A 22020-nucleotide genomic window follows, 5' to 3' on the forward strand; every position below is an offset into this window, starting at 1 on the left:
TAGATGCCCATCAGCAGACGAATGGATAAGAAAGCTGTGGTACATATACACTATGGAATATTACTCAGCCATTAAAAAGAATACATTTGGATCAGTTCTAATGAGGTGGATGAAACTGGAGCCTATTATACAGGGTGAAGTAAATCAGAAAGAAAAACACCAATATAGTATACTAACACATATATATGGAATTTAGAAAGATGGTAACGATAACCCTGTATTCGAGACAGCAAAAGACACAGATGTATTGAACAGTCTTTTGGACTCTGTGGGAGAGGGCGAGGGTGGGATGATATGGGAGAATGGCATTGAAACATGTAAATTATCATATGTGAAGTGAATCGCCAGCCCAGGTATGATGCATGATACAGGAAGCTCGGGGCTGGTGCACTGGGATGACCCAGAGGGATGGGATGGGGAGGGAGGTAGGAGGGGGGTTCAGGATGGGGAACACGTGTACACCCATGGTGGATTCAAGTCAAATTATGGCAAAACCAATACAGTGTTGTAAAGTAAAATAAATAAATTTTTAAAAAACACAAAAAACAACCATAGAACCAATACTCAGGCAAACCCTTTCCCATCTTGTTGTGCACAACCACACCCCCTGTTGACTGAGGCATGCCAGTTTAAAACCACACAAAAAAATTCTCTGTAGCTTGACTGAGGGAAAATTGACATTCTCTACGTTACACTGTTTGAAGTGTACACTTTGATGAGTTTAACACGCGCACATGCTTGTGAAAGCACCACAGTCAAGAAAATGAACATTTCCATCACAATTTTTCCATTTTAGGATTAAACTGGGTGAGCACTCCCAGTCCAAAGCTAAGTGGTAAAAGCAAGACCTGACTCTTCAAAATAGTGGCTCTGGCCGCTGCAGGGACATCTTTATTTCAATCGGTTATGCTGGAGAGGCAGCTCTCCTTTTGACCTCTCCGTGGCTTTTCCTCCTTCCCGACAGTTACAACATTCCTCTTTCTGTTGAAGGCCCTTTTCTCTGAATCGTCCACTTTTTATCCATAGGCTCCTTTTCCATCTTAAAAACACAACAGAAACAAAACAAAAATTAAACACCTCTTCCTGCCTCCTCCTCATTCCTTCCTTCAACCACCCATTGCTCTCCCTCTTCTTCCTGGCCAAACTTCCAGAAATAGATGTTCAAATTCACTCTCTCTGGGTCTTCACTTCCTTCTCTCTCTCAAAACCACCCCTCCCTCCACCACACAGGTACTGTTCTCAGCCAGGTCACTCACTAACCTCGGTGTTCGCTACATCCTTTGAACCCTTCTGAGTCCTTATCTTACTCTGACACCACTGACCACTCTGTCCTTTGGTTGCTTTTAAAAAGTAACTGATGCTTTTTTTCCCCGCCGATGCTCTTTTTTTATTTTTTTATAAATTTATGTATTTTAATTGGAGGCTAATTACTCTACAGTATTGTAGTGGTTTTGCCATACATTGACATGAAATTTTTTTTTTTAAAGACTCGAACAATTAACAAAAGCATTAGAAGGCTTCTCCCAGGCTTGCCCTGTCTCACTGCTGCAGGCAGAGCCATGAGAATACCTGTGCATTTCCTCAATGCACAGAGTAGCCTCAGGAAGTCCCAGAGATGAGTTACTGCAGATTTTGAATTTAGGGAAAATCCCTTCCTTGTTCTGTCATGGACACCCGAGAAGCTAAGAAATGTTTATAGACAAGCACAGCAACAAAAAGAGAAGGGAGTGCCTTTAGTAACTCTTCACCTTTGGCCCGAAGAGCAGCCTTCAGTTCTGCCTTAGAGGTGGCACGGTCGCTGTGTCTACATGACTAGCCCCTATTGGTCTCTCCGGACAAGAAGCCCTTCTGGGCCTGGCTATTTGCTTTTGTGCAATTTTTTCCTCAGGCTAATTTCTCAAAGTGAACTAGCTTAATACAGTGTTGTGTACATTTTACATTTTGATACCAACTTTCAGAAATGTTATACCAATTTATTTTCCCACCAACACTGAACTTAAAAACATCTTTGCCTCACTGTCACCAACACTGGAGTTTTTTCCACTTCTGGTGTCAACTGTGGCTTTTGTACACTGATTCTGTTTGTTTGACCTATTTGAGTATTTTTATTTTCATAAGTTAACCTCATTCACATTTATGATTGTAATTATCATATATAGTTTTAGTTTAATCTTTTTTTCTATTTTTATGCTTCTTTGGAATATCTTTTTTTTTTCACTTTTCAGTAGATTCTCTGTTGTCTTTCTGGTAATTCTGAGGGTAGTTTTGCTTGGTTTTAATTCTGTAAATGGACATTTGTGCTTTGATAATATACCTAGATATATCTTTCTCAAACAGTACAGTATTTACTGGGTTTCCCTGGTAGCTCAGATGGAACAATCTGCCTGCAATGCAGGAGACCTGAGTCTGATCCTTGGGTTGGGAATATCTGCTGGAGAGGGAATGGCTACCCACTCCAGTATTCTTGCTTGGACAGAGGAGCCTGGCGGACTATGGGGTCACAAATAGTTGGACACGACTGAGTGACTAAGCACTACAACATTCAGTTCAGTCACTCAGCCGTGTCTGACTCTTTGCGACCCCATGGACTGTAGCACACCAGGCCTCCCTGTCCATCACCAACTCCCGGACTCTACCCTAACCCATGTCCATTGACTCGGTGATGCCATCCAACCATCTCATCCTCTGTCGTCTCCTTCTCCCCGTGCCCTCAATCTTTCCCAGAATCAGGATCTTTTCAAATGAGTCAGCTCTTCGCATCAGGTGGCCAAAGTATTGGTGTTTCAGCTTCAACATCAGTCCTACCAATGAACACCCAGGACTGATCTCCTTCAGGATGGACTGGTTGGATCTCCTTACAGTCCAAGGGACTCTCAAAGAGTCTTCTCCAACACCACAGTTCAAAAGCATCAATTCTTCAGCGCTCAGTTTCTTTATAGTCCAACTCTCACATCTATACATGACTACCAGAAAAACCATAGCTTTGACTAGATGGACCTTTGTTGGCAAAGTAATATCTCTTCTTTTTAATCTGCTGTCGAGGTTGGTCATAGCTTTTCTTCCAGGGATCAAATGTCTTTTAATTTCACGGCTGCAGTCACCATCTGCAGTGATTTTGGAGCCCCCCAAAATAAAGTCAGCCACTGTTTCCACTGTTTCCCCATCTATTTGCCATGAAGTGATACAACTGGATGCCATGACCTTAGTTTTATGAATGTTGAGCTTTAAGCCAACTTGTTCACTCTCCTCTTTCACTTTCATCAAGAGGCTCTTTAGTTCTTCTTCACTTTCTGCCATAAGGGTGGTGTCATCTGCATATCTGAGGTTATTGATATTTCTCCTGGCCATCTTGATTCTGGCTTGTGCTTCTTCCAGCCCAGCATTTCTCATGATGTACTCTGCATATACGTTAAATATGCAGGGTGACAATATACAGCCTTGATGTGTTCCTTTTCCTATTTGGAACCAGTCTGTTGTTCCATGTCCAGTTCTAACTGTTGCCTCCTGACCTGCATACAGGTTTCTCAAGAGGCAGGTCAGCTGGTCTGGTATTCCCACCTCTTTCAGAATTTTCCACGGTTTCTTGTGATCCATACAGTTAAAGGCTTTGGCGTAGTCAATAAAGTAGAAATAGATGTTTTTCTTGAACTCTCTTGCTTTTTCAATGATCCAGCAGATGTTGGCAATTTGATCTCTGGTTCCTCTGCCTTTTCTAAAACCAGCTTGAACATCTGGAAGCTCATGGTTCACGTATTGCTGAAGGCTGGCTTGGAGAATTTTGAGCATTACTTTACTAGCATGTGAGATGAGTGCAATTGTGTGGTAGTTTGAGCATTCTTTGTCATTGCCTCTCTTTGGGACTGGAATGAAAACTGACCTTTTCCATTCCTGTGGCCACTGCTGAGTTTTCCAAATTTGCTGACATATAGAGTGCAGCACTTTCACAGCATCATCTTTCAGGATTTGAAATAGCTCAACTGGAATCCCATCACCTCCACTAGCTTTGTTTGTAATGATGCTTCCTAAGGCCCACCTGACTTCACATTCCAGGATGTCTGGCTCTAGATGAGTGTGAGTGGTCACACCATCGTGATTATCTGGGTCGTGAATATCTTTTTTGTACAGTTCTTCTGTGTATTCTTGCCACTTCTTCTTAATATCTTCTGCTTCTGTTAGGTCCATACCATTTCTGTCCTATATTGAGCCCATCTTTGCATGAAATGTTCCCTTGGTATCTCTAATTTTCTTGAAGAGATCTCTAGTCTTTCCCATTCTATTGTTTTCCTCTATTTCTTTGCATTAATCGCTGAGGAAGGCTTTCTTATCTCTCCTTGCTATTCTTTGGAACTCTGCATTCAAATGGGTTTATCTTTCCTTTTCTCCTTTGCTTTTCACTTCTCTTCGTCTCACAGCTGTTTGTAAGGCCTCCTCAGACAACCATTTTGCCTTTTTGCATTTCTTTTCCATGGGGATGGTCTTGATCCCTGTCTCCTGTACAATGTCACGAACCTCCGTCCATAGTTCATCAGGCACTCTGTCTATCAGATCTAGTCCCTTAAATCTGTTTCTCAGTTCCACTGTATAATCATAAGGGATTTAATTTAGATCATACTTGAATTGTCTAGTGGTTTACATACTATGTAAACATAATTTGCTTAAGATTCACAGTCCTTGAAAGTGAGGAATTAGAATTTGAATCCCTTCTATCTGATCTGGGGGCTTCCCTGATAGCTCAGGGAATTTACATACCTGAATGGTCTGCAGCATTACTAATCTAAATCTGTGGGGTTCGTGTACTTTTAATATCCTTTGGAAAGAAGTCCCATGTGTTGGGTCTGAGCTTAAATAGTTCCTCTTGCCCAGTTGGACATCCTTGATTATTTCTCTTTAGAACCATTAAATGTTCCTTCCTCCTCCCACCTTAACAATCAACAATAGCCGAAAGGCATTAATTTTTAACCAGTCCAAGCTGTGCTGGTATAGATAGACTGCACTTTCACATGAATGATCTCATTGGGTCCTCACAGCAAGACTGATGTAGAAAAGCCTCTAATCTCCCACATTAGTAACAAGAAAACTGAGGTTTAAAGAAAGCATGTGGGCTAATTCATTTCAATGTATAACAAAAACTACTGTATTGATGTAAAGTAATTAGCCTCCAACTAATAAAAATAAATGGAAAAAAAAATAAAAAAAATAAAATAAAATTTTAAAAAAATTAAAATAAAGAAAGCATGTGTGATTTGTCTTTGTGACTCATACTCTGTGGATGCGCTCAGCTAGTGTCCCTTGATACCCACATTAAAAAAAAAAAATGGAACAAAACAATCAAAACCAAGGTAATCCACAACTCCAAATTAGAATTATTTAGACCTTTGCCAAAGAATATAATTTTATTTATTTATTTTCAAAGAATATAATTGAATTGGATGCTATTTAGCTCTTATCTCTCTGTTGAAAGAAGTTATATTTATGGAAAATTGCTTGAAGTACATAAAAAGTTCATCCATCTCTCTAAATTAGCATTTTCTAAAAGGAGTTGATTGGATGTGCAAGATGTTAATTAGGTGTTACACAAAAAGATGAATATGGTCAACTAATGACAGAAAACACTGAATTACAGTTGTTCATGGAAACTGCTTGTAGAGTTGCTTTTAATAGGCCAGTGTAAACCATGAATCTACAAGATGAAGACATCATATGCAAACTGATTTGACCTCTATTAATGTCTAGTGTTCTGTGGAACACAATGTGAGAAGCACTGAGAGGTGGGCAATGATTTCCCATCAGAAAAACCTACTAATTATTAGTGAAAGAAAATAAGTCCAGGTTGGGTAAGCATAAAGCAATTTTTGGAGAGAAATAGAAAACATTTCATTTATTTGCTTTCAGAATTTAGAACAAAGAACGTAAAACCTGATTCAAGTGAGAAGGTGAACCAGTGTTTCTTGGATACTTACACTGTGTTGGCTTGTTACATACTATATCTCCAGCAATCCTGACAACTCTCTGGGGTAGACATCATTTCCCCACTTCACAGTTAAGAAAAAGTAACGTTTAGAGGGAATAATAATTTGCTCAAGATCAACAGTCCTTGAAAGTGAGGAACTAGGATTTGAATCCCTGTCTATCTGATCTGGGGGCTTCCCTGATAGCTCAGTTGGTAAAGAGTCCACCTGCAATGCAAATCCCGGTTTGATTTCCTGGGTTGGGAAGATCCCCTGGAGAAGGGATAGGCTCCCCACTCCAGTATTCTTGGGCTTCCCTTGTGGCTCAGCTGGTAAAGAATCCGCCTGCAATGCGGGACACCTGGGTTCAATCCTTGAGCTGGGAAGATCCCCTAAAGAAGGGAAAGGCTGCCCACTCCAGTATTCTGGCCTGGAGAATTCCATGGACTGCATATAGGGTCAGACAGGACTGAGGGACTTTCACTTCACTTCACCTTACTATCTGATCTGAAGCCTGTGCTCTGTCCTCTGTATTACTTCTCGAATTATTTAAAAGTGTTTTTCAGTATTGCAAAGCTAAGGAAAAGAAACAGAGGGAAGATAAGGACAGAAAGTGAGAGAAGAGACATCACAAGAACACGAAAGGGAAAGGCAGACACAGGAACCAAGTGGGAAAGCCTGGGTTGGCTTGTTGTAAGACAGCGACGTGGGGCTGTACAAAGAGAGAAAGTCATGGAAACAGATAGGTATTTTTAAAAAATTCAAACAGAATACCTGGATTTTTGCACATGGAGACAACTATACTGATGTTTGCACAAAGTTATCCCTCTTTTAAAAATGTAGATCTTTAAGTTAATAATCCCAAAGGTAAACATAGCTAAAATCATCAGTTAAAATATTTTTATTTCTATGTCAAGTTGGAACATACAGATGTTTGTGAAATTGTATCTTCATGAATTTTGGTTAGAAAAATCTTTACTGTTCTTCTTGGAAAATAGAAAGTGCCACATTCCATATGCGATAATGGTCCCAGAAAATAATTCCTATCTTGAGGGCTCTTAGAATATCTAGACTTTCAAGACCAGATGCTGTTGAGATTTTCAGTCATGATATCTGATCATCATGATGGGCTTCTCAGGTGGGCTCAGTGGTGAAGAATCTGCCTGCTAAGGCAGGAAATGCAGGAGACTCAGGTTCAATCCCTGGGTCGGGAAGATCTCCTGGAGGTGGAAATGGCAACCCATTTCAGTATTCTTGCTTAAACTATCCTATAGACAGAGGAGCCTGGTGGGCTGCAGTCATAGGGTCACAAAGAATCTGAGCACACACACACTGGTCTGATATTTGTGCTATGTATTAAATGGAATTAAGAGCCAAATCTGGCATGGGAGTGGAATGTTTCCTAAAATATTGAGATTGTAGCTACATAATGTGCTTTTGGCAACACCTAGAATAATGTTTATAATGTACGCTTTTGAAAAGAGAGTGATTCCTTTTGTTCCTTTATAACTAAAGGTCTTTGGAGATAGGGATGGATATAGGGACTACCTAGTGATTTGGCTAAACATGTGTTCATGTGCTATAAGTCTAATAAAGTGTCATGACTATGAAGATAAGCTTTATCATTTCTCTGATAGTTTTAACATTTTTCTCTTTGAGTTCAGTGTTCCATAGTTTGACTTCAAACTGTCTAGATAAGGGTGTGTTGTTATTTTTCCTGCTTGGCTGGGTGGGCTTCTTCAATTTAGGGGAAAAAGTCCTTAAAACTTCACCCATATTTCTCCAAATACTATCCCCCTTTCAATTTTATTCATTTGTAACTCCTATTGAGTATATGTGAAATCTCATTTTATCCTCCATGTTTCTGATTTACTTTTTAAAAATCATGTATTTATTTGGCTGTGCCAGATCTTAGTTGCAGCATGTGGGATCTAGTTCTTTAACCAGGGATCGAATCTGGACCCGCTGCACTGGGAGCTCAGAGGATTAGCCACTAGACCACCAGGGAAGTAACCTGATTTACTTTCAAGTTGTTTTTTAAAGTTTTTCTATGCTACATTTTATATGATTTCTTTATATTTAGTTTCCAATCCATTAATTTATTTTAGCTATGTCTCCTATTCTGTGTACATTACTTTGCTGACAAAGGTCCATCTAGTCAAAGCTGTGGTTTTTCCAGGAGTCATGTACAGATGTGAGAGTTGGACTATGAAGAAAGCTGAGCACCAAAGAATTGATGCTTTTGAACTGTGGTGTTGGAGAAGACTCTTGAGAGTCCCTTGGACTGCAAGGAGATCAAACCAGTCAATCATAAAGGAAATCAGTCTTGAATATTCATTGGAAGGACTGATGCTGAAGCTGAAACTCCAATACTTTGGCCACCTGATGTGAAGAACTGACTCCTTGAAAAAGACCGTGATGCTGAAAGATAGAAGGCAGGAGGAGAAGGGGATGACAGAGGATGAGATGGCTGGATGGCTTCACCAACTTGATGGACATGAGTTTGAGCAAGCTCCAGGAGTTGGTGATGGACAGGGAAGCCTGGGGTGCTGCAGTCCATGGGGTCGCAGAGTCAGATACGACTGAGAGACTGAACTGAACTGTTCTGTGTAATCCGTCCATTAAGTGTTTTACACAGTGATTTTTTTTAATCTATGAAATTTCTAATTGGTTCTTTTATTATATTGCTATTTTTTGTATGGTGTCCTGTTTTTCCATAAAGTATCTATTCTTTAAAAAATTTGAGAGCAATGTATTTAAAAATCTCTCTAGATTGCTTGATTATCTTGAGTTTTAGCGGTATACTCTTTCTTGTTTGTTGTTTCTGCCTCTCCCCCTTTTAATCTTCCTCTTAGTAATTTAGAATTTTTTTGAGGTTATCATGTATTTTATTTTATTTTTGAAAATTTATTTATTTTTAATCGGAGGATAATTGCTTTACATTGTTGCATTGGTTTCTGCCATACATCAACATGAATCAGCCATAGGTATACACACGTTCTCTCCCTTCTGAACCTCCCTCCCATCTATTTGTAATATTTTGACTTTGAGTGTTTCAGCAGCAGGGTTTCCCATGGAGTTCTGTGTGCTGTGGATTTGAAGGTGTTTCTAACAGGTCAGCTTCACAGTTTGCTGTTGCCAAGACCTTGCAGGTTTCACTAATTATGGGAGAAATTTTATGTGGAATTTTTAGTTCAAGATTTCTGCATCAAATGTCATGCTCTGTGTGTGTGTGTGTGTGTGTGTGTGTGTGTGGTGTGTTGTTGCCTGCCTAAGGGTATATGAATAAATTAGTCCTCTCTTTAATTTGGTATTATGTAGGCAGAGAATTAACAGAATGGAGTAAAAGGTTATAAAATCTGTATCATTTATCTTAAAGCTGTTTCAGTTCCATATTTCAGTTTTGTTTCAAGGCAGTAAAAATTGAGCTCTTGCTTTTATTTGTCTATGTTGTTGTAAAGAGTTGAGCTTGTTGTTTTAAGTCAAATCAGTAGTTCAATACTTGGGTAATTTTCTCATGCCTTCTCTATTAGCTGTTGCTGTTTTCTCCTTTGGGATAGAAGGCAGTGAGGCTTAAAGAATAGACTTCTTGTCTATAATTCACAGACTTGATTGGAATGTACCGGGAATTATCCTTGTGAAACTTTAATGATTCACTGCTTGTTGGGGAATTGGAAACTATTGATTCATGTTCTGCCTGGGGAGATGTTGCTTCTCTCTGCTAAGGGTGCATTAAGGAGTTGGGTTTGGGTTTTCATTCTGCCAAAAATCAGACTGTTGCCCACTTTTAAATCTAGGATACATGGAAGTCTTCCTCAGTTCTGGCAGATAAAGCTTTCATACAGTTCAGTTAGTTCAGTCGCTCAGTCGTGTCTGACTCTTTGCGACCCCATGAACCACAGCACGCCAGGCCTCCCTGTCCATCACCAACTCCCGGAGTCCCAAACCCATGTCCATTGAGTTGGTGAAGCCGTCCAACCATCTCATCCTCTGTTGTCTCCTTCTCCTCCTGCCCTCAATCTTTCCCAGCATCAGGGTCTTTTCAAATGAGTCAGCTCTTCGCATCAGGTGGCCAAAGTACTGGAGCTTCAGCTTCAACATCAGTCCCACCAATGAACACCCAGGACTGATCTCCTTTAGGATGGACTGGTTGGATCTCCTTGCAGTCCAAGGGACTCTCAAGAGTCTTCTCCAACACCACAGTTCAAAAGCATCAATTCTTCTGTGCTCAGCTTTCTTTATAGTCCAACTCTCACATCCATACATGACCACTGGAAAAACCATAGCCTTGACTAGACATATAGAGCCACATATATTTCCACATCTTTCCCAATTACACCAAACTTTGCAGAGGAATGAGAGATTTCTCTGTTATCAGAGAACATTTGACGTCTGCGTTGTTCAATAAGGAAATTACTAACCACATGTGACCCCTGAATCCTTGAATTGTGGTTGGTTCAAGTTAAGATGCATTGTAACTGCAAAATACACTGTATGAAAAAGTAAAATATGTCATTAACAATTTTTATATTGATTACATGTTGAAGTGACAGTATTTTGGCTATGTGTTGGGATAAGTGAATGGTGTTACTCATTTTACCTGTTTCTTTTTAAAAAATGTGGCTGGGAATTCCCTGGTGATCCAGTGTGGGTTTGATCCCTAGTGGGGGAAATAAGCTGTGCAATGTGGCCAAAAAAAAAAAAAAAAAAAATTTAAAAAGTGGCTAAGTAGAAAATTTAATTATTTAGGTGGCTAGCATTGTATTTCTATTGGACAGCGCTGCTAGCTGCTATAGCGTCTTACAAATAGGGAAACTCATAAGTAATCTAATAAAAACTTATTTCAGTTTATTTTCACCATGTACTTCCATTCACCTTAAACATTTTTTCTTTTCTTTTTGCAATATCGTGATTTTCATATAAGTTAGTGCCATACTACTGCAAAGCAGGTTAACTTAAAGGGGGTTGTATTTCACATAACTGAGGTTATAAGGTCAGCATATAAGATGAAAATTAAATATAGTCAAATTTACCCTTGAAAATCCCTTAGGAAGGCCTTAAGCTGCTCCAATACACCAACTGTTACTAAGTCTCAGCCAGATAATTGTTTCTGTCCAGTGTGAGGGCAGACCTCTGTGTAATTTTTTTTTTTAATTGAAACCAGACGAAGTGGTTGGTTTGTGTTTGGCGCTATGTTATAGCAAAATATAAATCTTAAATCCACAATCACCCTCATCATGGAGAGGTGCCTGCCTTGGAAAGTGGTAGGGAACTGGAGTCTGTGTGGGAGCAGTGAATTTACACTTTTTGCTTGCATGTGAAAAAAGGGGCAGGCCTGCTTTATTTCTCTCTCATAACCCATCAATCTTTCTGTTTCTTTATGTTTGCTAGGTTCTGATAAATAAATTTGCATCCTTTAGTATATAAAGATCTCTCTAGTTCTAATATTCTGTGGGTTTATGATTCTAAACATTCATAAAAAGCTATAATGAGGTTGCACAACAGTGGAAATATATTTAATGCCACTGAAAAATACAGTTAAAATGGTAAATTTTATGTTTTATATGTGTATATATATATATATATATATACACACAGTAACCAAAAAAGTCTTAATTCCATTTGACTCCATGATTACATTTGGTGGGGTAAGAATGTAGAACTTGGGAGTCAGAATCAGTGAATGCAGATGTTTACAGATTGGGCTCTTCAACAGCAAACTCTGAGACTGAGTTTAGCATACAGGATACTTATTGAAAAAAAATTCTCTTAGGGGACTTCCCTGTCAGTCCAGTGACTAAGATTGCATGCTCCCAGTGCAGGGGGCGTGGGTTCTATCCTTGATTAGGGAACTAGATCCTGCATGCCATAACTAAGACACAGGCAGGGCAGCCAATAATAATAATAATAATAATGTCTCAGAATCAGCACCTATGGAAGGGAGAAGAGGGGTGCAGGAGAGGGCACAGGGAAAAGCTATGCTGTGCTGCAGGCTGTACAACAGGCTCAGTCAGCCCTTCCGGGGCTCTGGAGCAAAACTGGCTTTGCAGAGTTGTCCCCACGCTAAGCTGAAATGTTGTTGTTCGGTCACTAAGTCATGTCCGACTCTTTGCCACCCCATGGACTGCAGCACACCAGGCTTCACTGTCCATCATCAACTCCCAGAGCTTGCTCAAACTCATGTCCATAGAGTCGGTGATGCCATCTAACCATCTCATCCTCTGTCATCCCCTTCTCCTCCCGCCTTCCATCTTTCCCAGCATCAGGGTCTTTTCCAATGAGTGGGCTCTTCACATCAGGTGGCCAAAGTATTGGAGCTTCAGCTTCAGCATCAGACCTTCCAATAAGTATTCAGGGTTGATTTCCTTTAGTATTGACTGGTTTGATCTCCTTGCAGTCTAAGGGGCTCTCAAGAGCCTTCTCCGGCACCACAGTTTGAAAGCAGCAATTCTTTGGCATTCAGCCTTCTTTGCAGTCCAGCTCTCACATCTGTAAATGACTACTGGAAAAACCATAGCTTTGACTATAGTAAGGCCTTTCTACCTAACTTCAGTAATGTGGGCTGTCCCTGGAAGGGTGTAACCGTGGATGAGGTATCTCTCTGCAGCAAAGGCAATTCCTGCCAGGCTGTCTGCAAGCAACTCTCTGATAGCTGGGACAAGTCCTTCCCTGAAGGGAGATCTTCACAGTGCACTCAAGATGTTACCACAGAACTTTTTCTCTTGCAACCCAGCATCTATTTCACCCTTCAAAGCTACACTCTAAATTCCTTTAGAAGAATTAATTCTTCTAAAGCATGAGCTTCTTTGTGGAATAATATATTACATGTGCTGTCCTCCTTCTGAAGTTAAAAAACCAGTCAATGTCTCTTTTCCTGAACTTTAAATCTTGTACAAAATACTTAACCGAAGATGAAAAACAGGCTGATATTCACACTTTCCAGACTAGAGGATGGAGTCATCCTTGTTGCCCTGGTTCCAGCCTGTCTCCTTCAGCTACATTCATTCTTTCAATATGCCTCTAATTAATGCTCCCCTTTGGGGGCTGAATTTAGCAAATTTCTTTGGCTTGCAACCAAATCATACCAACTGACATGCTGGGCTTCAGATTGTGACTCCACCACATGCTAGTGTTTGATCTATTTGCCTTGTTGGCATGCGAGACCTTAGTTCCTGACCCGGGATCCAATGCATGTCCCCTGAAGTATAAGCACAGATTCTTAACCACTGGACCCCCAGGGAAGTCCTACCAGTGTTTGATCTTAACTCTCTCTGAGTCTTGGTTTTCTCATCTGTAGTAAAATCTATCCTGTAGGGTAGAGCCAGGGTAAGGGACGGTGTATTGACTCAGAACCGCAACTAGTAGTCTAAAAAGTTTATACAGCTAATAAAGACAAGTCTCTAGCACTCCCCTACCCCAGTTTACACTGTGAGTTACTCTACTAGAATACCAAGTGCTGTATGTGTTAAGTGTGGGAATAATGACGATTTCTTGTTTGCCAAATCTCTTTTGGGAACGGGTTCTAATATCACCTCCTCAATACTGCTGTTCTCTAAAGGGCTTAGGGGTCACACTGTTCATGATACTGCAGCATAAATTAATGGAACAAGGGAGGAAGATGGTAACCTGTCTTTCAAGAAATGTTGAACGAATGTATAATTAGACTGAAATCTTAAAAAAAATAAAATATGTGACTTCTCCAGCAGTCTGGTGGTTAAGACTCTGCCTTCCAAGGCAGGGGTACACATTCGATCCCTGGTTGGGAATTGAGATCCCATATGCTTTGTGGTGAGGCCAGAAAAAAAAAAAAAACCCACAATGTCCAAGGTGGTTTATAGTGAAATCCTTAAAAATTGATGATTGAAGAAGATGACTAATAACTGCTTTGAGATTTAGTTGTATTAAATAAAATCTGTTTTGATGGGTATTTTTCATGTGTAGAGATAACTGTGATTTGGCCTGTGTTATATTCAATTTGGTGTGTAGGTGACAACATGTGGATTTTAATTGGATTCTCTTGTACCTTACCACAAAAAGAAGGATGGGGGAAAATAAAAAGATTCATTAATAAAGCTCTTCAGATATAGTAACTTTTAGACATTCCTCCCTTGCACCTCAAATCAATCCTCACTGCCAACATCAGAATACTTAGATGTTTTTTTGAGTTGAATTATTGATGTCTTTGTCTTCCTTAGACTACAAGTGAAAAAAGTTGAATGAAAAATTGAATGGTTACTACTGAAATATTTACCGATGGAAGGATATGATGTCTGGGATTTGTTTCAGAAAATGTGGGTGGGGGCAAGTAGCAGGTAAAGTAGATGGAACACGACTGATTTCAGTTTAATGTTTTGGGGGGCTGGGTCAGGGTACCTGGCTTCACAATTTTATTCTGCCTACTTTGTATATGTTTAAAATTAGCTACACTAAATATTTTTTTAATTGAATCATTACAACTAATAGTTAAAACATGTATGTATGTGTGCTAAGTTGCTTCATTTGTGTCTGTCTCTTTGTGACCCCCATGGACTGTAGCCCACTAGGTTTCTCTGTCCATGGGATTCTCAAGGCAAGAAAACTGGAGTGAGTAGCCATTTCCTACTCCAGGGGAGCTTCCTGACCCAGGGGTTGAACCCGTATCTCTTATGTCTCCTGCACTGACAGGTAGGTTCTTTACCACTAGCTCCACCTGGGAAACCTCTAAAATATGTATGCACAAAGCAAAGACTGGTAGAGAACACAGAAAAACGAAGAGTTGTGTTAGAGTAGTTAATTATGGTTGATTATTTTAAATAAATAATCAGCTTCAGTTTCACCATCAATCCTTCCAGTGAATATTCAGGGTTGATTTCCTTTAGGATGGACTGGTTGGATCTCCTTGCAGTCCAAGGGACTCTCAAGAGTCTGCTCCAACACCACAGTTCAAAAGCATCAGTTCTTTGGTGCTCAGCCTTCTTTATGGTTCAACTCTCACATCCTTACAAGACTACTGGAGAAGCCATAGCTTTGACTTTATGGGCCTTTGTTGACAAAGTGATGTCTCTGCTTTTTAATGTGCTGCCTAGGTTTGTCATATCTTTTCTCTCAAGGAGCAAGCATCTTTTAATTTTGTGGCTGCAGTCACCGTCTACAGTGATTTTGGAGCCCAAGAAAATAAAATCTGCCACTGTTTCCAGTTTTTCCCCATCTAATGAAAGTTAGATATTATTTTTATATATTACATTAGGAAAGATGAAAATGATGGACAATACTCCATATTTTAAAGAATAGAGAGAATCAGGAATGCTTAAATTATTGTTAGGAATAGAAATTTGTACGACCATGGGGAAGGCGTTTCTTCTAGATATGTATGTATTCAAAGGAAGTAAATGTGAAGAAGGAGGTTCACTACAGCATGTTTATAAGTATAAAAACACTAAGAAGATCCTAAATGTTTACCAACTGGTTAAGTAGACTGTGGTTCATTCACACAATAGACCTCAAAAAGAATTTTTTTAAATTAATTTAACTTTTATCACCAGCCCAGGTTGGATGCATGAGACAAGTGCTCGGGCCTGGTGCACTGGGAAGACCCAGAGGGATCGGGTAGAGAGGGAGGTGGGAGGGGGGATCGGGATGGGGAATACACGTAAATCCATGGCTGATTCATGTCAATGTATGACAAAAACCACTACAATATTGTAAAGTAAAAGTAATTAGCCTCCAACTAATAAAAATAAATGGAAAAAAATTTAACTTTTAAATTAATTTAAATTAATTTTTAATATTTAAAATAAATACAGCTAAATCTGTATTTATTAACATTGAAAGAAGTCAGAGAAAAAATTAGGTTTCTTAACAGTATTATATGATTTCATATATATAAAAATAAAACACACATCTCTATTTGTATATTAGATAGTCTGAAAGAATATATACCAAACTGATAATTCTATTTGAGGAAAAAAAGGGAGGGTATCAGTTATCATCTTTTCACATGTAAATAATAGAAAATATAAGCACAAATGTGCTTAAATAATAAATGGAATATATTGACCAAGTAACCAAAATGTTCAGAGGTGAAGTGGGCTTTTGGTAAAGGGTTGATGCAGGAGTTCAACAGTGTAATTCAGCTGCCAGCTTTTTCTCTGTCTTGCCCTTGCCTTCAAAGGGAAGGGTAAGAGGACATCATGTTAAGTGAAATAAATCAGATAGAAAAGGGCAAATACCATATGATTCCACATATATGTGGCACCTGTGTGAGTGTGTTCAGTCACACCTGATTCTTTGTGACTGCATGGACTGCAGCTGGCAAGACTCCTCTGTCCATGGGATTCTCCCTGCAAGAATACTGGGGTGGATTGTCATTTCCTTTTCCAGGGGATTTTCCCAACCCAAGGCTCGAACCCATGTCTCCTGCACTGACAAGTGGACTCTTTACCACTGAGGTACCTAGAAAGGCTAAACTCTTAAGAGGCAGAAAGTGGAATGAAGGTTGGCAGGGATTGTGGGTAGGAGGGGAAATGGGAGTTGTTTAAATAGTATAGTTTCTTTTTGCAAGATGGAAAGAGTTCTAGAGATCCGTTGCACAATAATGTGAATGTGGACTTTAAAATGGTTAAGATGTTACATTTATGTATGTTCTACCATAATTAAAAAAAAAAATACAATACTACATCAAAAAAAGTAAAAGCCTCATCCCAAGGGGGCTCCCCCTGGTGGTGGAAGGGTTGCTGGCGCATTCGGGCGTGGGGCTTCTTCATTCAGGCCCTGCCAGAAGTACTGGTTTTCCTTTTTCTCTTTGTCAAACAGCCACCCTAGGCTTTGCTCTGATTGGACCATGATGGTATGTAAGGGTCATGTGTCTGCTCCTGAATCATCCTAGGGACCTCTTTGTAAATTTTGGGAGCAATTTTAGTTGTCACAGTGATTATTTAGAATATGGGCCAAAGATAATAGATATTTCATAATGTATATTGTTTTTCAGTCACTAAGTTGTGTTTGACTCTTTGCTACCCCATGGGCTGTAGTCTGCCAGCTCCTCTGTCCATCACCAACTCCCACAGCTTGCTCAAATTCATGTCCATTGAGTCGATGATGCCATCCAACCATCTCATCCTCTGTCGTCCCCTTCTCCTGCCTTCAATCATTCCCAGCATCAGGGTCTTTTCTAATGAGTCAGCACTTTGAATTAGGTGGCCAAAGGATTAGAGCTTCAGCTTCAGCAAAGTCTTTCAAATGAATATTCAGGAGCAATTTCCTTTAGAACTGACTGGTTTGATCTCCTTGCAGTCCAAGGGACTCTCAAGAGTCTCATAATGTATGGAACAGTCCAACATTACAGATTTTCCCCTTATCTTGCATGATTTTTAATGTCCTGTTTGACATTAATGTAGATTTTTGAAACATGTCTATAATAATCTGAACCTAGACCCTAACTCCATTTTATATATGAACATGAACTACTTGTTTATGGTCTTAATGTGAATTGAATTTTAAGATGGGAGAATTATGGGTAAATTGAGAGAAAATAGTATTTTGTTTCATTTGGAACTTAACCAAGAGTTGTTCATTACTTCAGAAAATCATGTTTTGAACAGCTGACACCACTTCTGAATATTGCAGTTCACACTGCATAATGCAATTCACATTGCATATTTTATCTCTGAAGCCAGGATGTATCCTACAATCAATGACATCTCAGATGAAATACTCTACCAAATCTTAGTCTGCATTTGTAGCTGTTGCTTTCACTTCTCACCTGGATTTTTATGGCAACCTCTCCAGCTGGTCTTCCAATCTACTCAACAGAGTGGCCAGATTTTTCCTTTTATTAATAAAATGCGGGTCAAAGCATGTCATTCCTCGCTTATCAACCTTCTAACATTGCATCATTTTACTCAGAGTGCAAGCTTTACAATGTTCTTTGAGGCCCTGGGAGATGTGGTTCTGTTTCCTCTCTGACCCATCTCCTACTTCTGCTTTTTCTCCTACTACTCACTTCAGGCCACCTCACTGGCTACTTACAGCCCAGATACTCACCACGCAGGCTTCCGCCTTCGATCATTTGCATGGCTATTCCCTCTGCTTGGATACTTCCCCCTAGAAGTATCATTCATGATTCATTCCCTTTCCTCCTTCAAACTGAATGTTACGGTCTAGTAGTCTTGACCACTAGTTTAAATTGCAACTTATTACCTACTTCCCTACTGTTCTGAATGCTGGTTTTTCCTTACCCTGTTCTACTTTTTACCCCAGTAATACTTATCACCTTACAATGTAATATATAATTTACTTACGTGTTCTGTTGTATTATGCCAATTGTTTGTTGTTTGTATTCCACTACCCTGTTAGAATGTAAGCTCCATGAAAAGGGATTTCTGTCTGTTTGCCCCATAAATTTTAGCCAGTGCCTGACACACAGTTCTCAAAAACTGTCCAACAAACGGTGATTCTGCCCTTAGGTACAAATGTCTTAACTACTTCATTATATCTTTTATTATAGTTGTGCCCAAGCATTTCCATATTGAAATACATAACATTTCATAAGGTATTATTTTCCTTTTATTTCTCCTTTATATTATAGCATTATGTCATAATAGAAGGTATATCACAATACATGACCTATTGATTGTACAAGTCAGGATGGTAAGGCAGTGTTATGAAATGCTTGTTATAATATAAGGGTTTGGATGTTAGTGTTAAGAATTGCCAGTTTAGACCATTCCAGAAGCTATTTCCGAAGCTGTGAGTGGAGATAATCCCACCCAAACTGCCTGGCTGCTTCCTGGATGGAAGGCGTAGAGTGGATGTTGGCGATGAAACCACAATGTTGATCACAAGGAGGAAACAAATTTCATTTTCTAATTTTACTATACTTTCATATTGTTCTTATTATTTGAATATTTTACAGTGAGTATTCACTCTTTCTGTAACAAGCAAAACCAATAAGGATATTTTCACTTTAAAAAAATCTACTGTAAAATATAGAAAAAGAGAGAAAATAAAAATCACCTTCTCTCCATAGATAACCACTACTAATTTTTTTTTTTTAATACTCTTGTTTTCAGGCATGGATCTATAGCTTTTCTATGATGACTCTGAATAACAGGAGTTGGTGATGTCCTTTGTCAAGATTATTCTGGCAGCCACCTGCATGTTGGATGGAGGGTAAGACTAGGTTGTAACTTAACAATGGGGGTGGAGGGCCTAGAGTGGGCCAGTGGCTAAGAATGGGAACGGATACATCTCAGAGATACTGTAAAGGAAATATGCCTTTGACTAGTGATTAGTGAGTGTGAGAGCAGCAAGGATTTTGTGTGTGTGTGTGTGTGTGTGTGTGTGTGTGTGTGTGATCTGGGTATTCCAACTTTGCTCTCAAGAATATTGAATACTTATATGTGTATGGCTGAGTCCCTTTGCTGTTAACCTGAATTTACCACAACATTGTTAATGGGCTATACCCCTATACAAAATAAAAAGTTTAAAGTTTGGGAGAAAAAAAGAATTTATTTGTACTAAAAAATAGACTTTTCAAAATTTTTAAAAAAGAATATTAGAGATGAGGGAGAAACTTTTGTCTACTTTTGTGTTTTCCTGCTGTTTCTTCTTACAAAACAATAAACTCCATGTATGAAGTGTGAAATCTGATGATTATGATGTTTGTATACCCCTATGAAATCATCACCACTATGAAGATAATAGCTGTATTTGTTATCCCCTCAGATGTCCTCTTATCTTTTAATCCCTCTCTCCCTTCTCTACTCTTTGATTAGTTTGCATTTCATAGAATTTTGTGTAAATGGAATCATACATTATGTACTCTTCTTTTCTCTGGCTTCTTTCACTCAGCATGATAATTTTGAGATTCATCCAGCTTGTTGTATGTATCAGCAGTTTGTTACTTTTTTATTTCCAAATAGTATTCCACTGTGTGGATACACTATACCAAAACTTACCTGTCTGTTCACTTGTTAATGGACATTTGGGCTCTTTCCAGTTTTTGCTATTACAAATTAGTCTGCTACAAACATTCACATACAACTTTTAATATATATGCTTTCACAACTTTTAAGATAAATACCTAGGTGTGGATTGACTAGGTCATATAGTAATTATTCCTCTGTTCTAAAGGGGTCACTTTTATCTTCTTTTTTGGTAACCCTGACCAATTTAGTATTGCAGTTTTTTATTTTTAGATTACTAAAGGTCCTACCTTTTTTCCAAGTAAATGATGGAGAAACAAAAATGAGACTCTGGTGGTCAGCTAGGTTTTTTTTCTTTTGAGCGAGCATGGCTCTTATTCACATGGGAGATTACATAGACTTAATGGAGTCCCACAATGCCAAAGCAAATTCACTTTTCTGAGATGCAGTAGTAAACACACAATAGGCATAGGGTAGGAGTGTGAGGATGAAAGGGGGCTGGTAATTGGTATTCATTCAAAGAAATTTCTCTGCCATGGTGGAATTTCCGGGTTGGGCGTGGATGAGGATTAATAAGCTAACTTTCTAGCTGCTAGTAAGCAGCTAGCCCACAGGAATTCTGGGAGGCCTTCAGGAAAAGGCACACAGCCCCAGGACGACAGAGTTCCTGGGAAGACTGAGGAATTCATAGTAGCATTCCCCATCCCCTTACATCCGTTTTCTACAACTATCTTTCCTTTTATTTTGACCTTCTGTTTCCTGTTTCTGTCCATTTTTTAAAAACTGAGGTCCAACTCGTTTTAGTTTTATGTGTGTGTTAAAATACATGTAACAGGGATTTCCCTGGTGGTCTGGTGGTTAAGAATCTGCCTTGCATTGCAGGGTATGCAGGTTCGATCCGTGATCTGGGAACTAAGATCTCACATGACGCAATGAAAATCCCTCATGTCGAAACCAAGACCCATCGCAGCCAAATAAATAAATAATATACATAACATGAAATTTACCATTTTAACTATTTTAAATGGTTCACTGGCAGTAAGTACATTTATGATAACTTCATAATTATCATCACTATTCATTTCCAGGACTTTTTCATCATCCCAAACGGAAACTGTACCTAGTGGACAAAAACTCCCTATTCCCTTTCTGCACTGTGCTGTGCTAAAGTTGCTTCCGTTGCATCTGACCCCATGGACTGTGGCCCGCCACGCTCTTCTGTACATGGCATTCTCCAGGCAAGAATACTGAAGTGGGTTGCGATGCCCTCCTCCAGTGGGTCTTCCCGACCCAGGGATCGAACCCATGTCTCTTACATCTCCTGCATTGAAATACCGGTTCTTGACCACTACCACCATCTCTAAGAATTTACTCAATCTAGGTATCTCATATAAGTGGAATCAGACAGTATTTGTCCTTTCGCTCCTGGCTTATTTCACTTAGCATACTGTGTGCAAGATTCATTCATGTTGTAGCATGTATCAGAATTTCATTCCTTATGAAGGCTGAATAATATTCCATTGTTAGTATAAAACATATTCTGCTTATCCATTCTTCTGTGATGCAACTTGTGTTGTTTCCAGCTCGGCCATGCTGTGAACGTTGGTGTACATCTATCTGTTTCAGTCTCTGCTTTCACTTTTTTGAAGTAGAATTGCTGTATCATATAGTAATTGTAAGTGTAATTGTTAAAAGAACCACAAAACTGTTTGACAGAGTCTGTACTATTTTACATTCTCATCAGCAATGTATAGGTTTCGAATTACTTCACATCCTCTCCAACACTTCTTATTTCTGTTTCATTTTGTTTTGTTTTTTAATAAAAGCCGTCCTTATGAGTGTGAAGTGGTATCTCATGTGGTTTTGATTTGCATTTCCCTAATGACTAATGAGGTTCAGCATCTTCTCACGCGCTTATTGGTGGTTCATAAATCTTTGGGAAAATGTTTATTGAAGTCCTTTGCCCATTTTTGACTTTGGTTGTTTCTTTGTTATTGTTGAGCTGTCAGAGTTCTTTATATATTCTGGATATTAATCATTTATCATATATTTGATTTTGTAAGTATTTTCTCCATTCTTACAGGTTCTTTTTACTCTCTTGGTGTCCTTCCTTTTGATTTTTGAAAAATGATTGTGCTATATGATTTATAATCTATGAGTACCAAACC

At 39.1% G+C, this 22020-nt stretch overlaps 1 long non-coding RNA gene across 3 annotated transcripts in view; it reads left to right on the top strand.

Annotated features, from left to right (window-relative positions):
* LOC110126909 (uncharacterized) overlaps positions 1-21697 on the top strand; it is a 63118-nt gene extending 41421 nt beyond the window's left edge. For 2 of the 3 annotated variants that reach the window (XR_011488139.1, XR_011488138.1), the window contains 2 exons: positions 18998-19097; positions 20941-21697. This is a non-coding gene — a long non-coding RNA (uncharacterized lncRNA). Of the gene's footprint in view, positions 1-436; positions 14613-18997; positions 19098-20940 lie in introns of those variants that run through there. The other variant, XR_002310585.2, reaches the window with a different exon arrangement.
* Positions 21698-22020: the final 323 nt, after the last annotated feature.

Source organism: Odocoileus virginianus, chromosome 6 (genome assembly GCF_023699985.2).
Source record: "Odocoileus virginianus isolate 20LAN1187 ecotype Illinois chromosome 6, Ovbor_1.2, whole genome shotgun sequence".
NCBI lineage: Eukaryota > Metazoa > Chordata > Mammalia > Artiodactyla > Cervidae > Odocoileus > Odocoileus virginianus.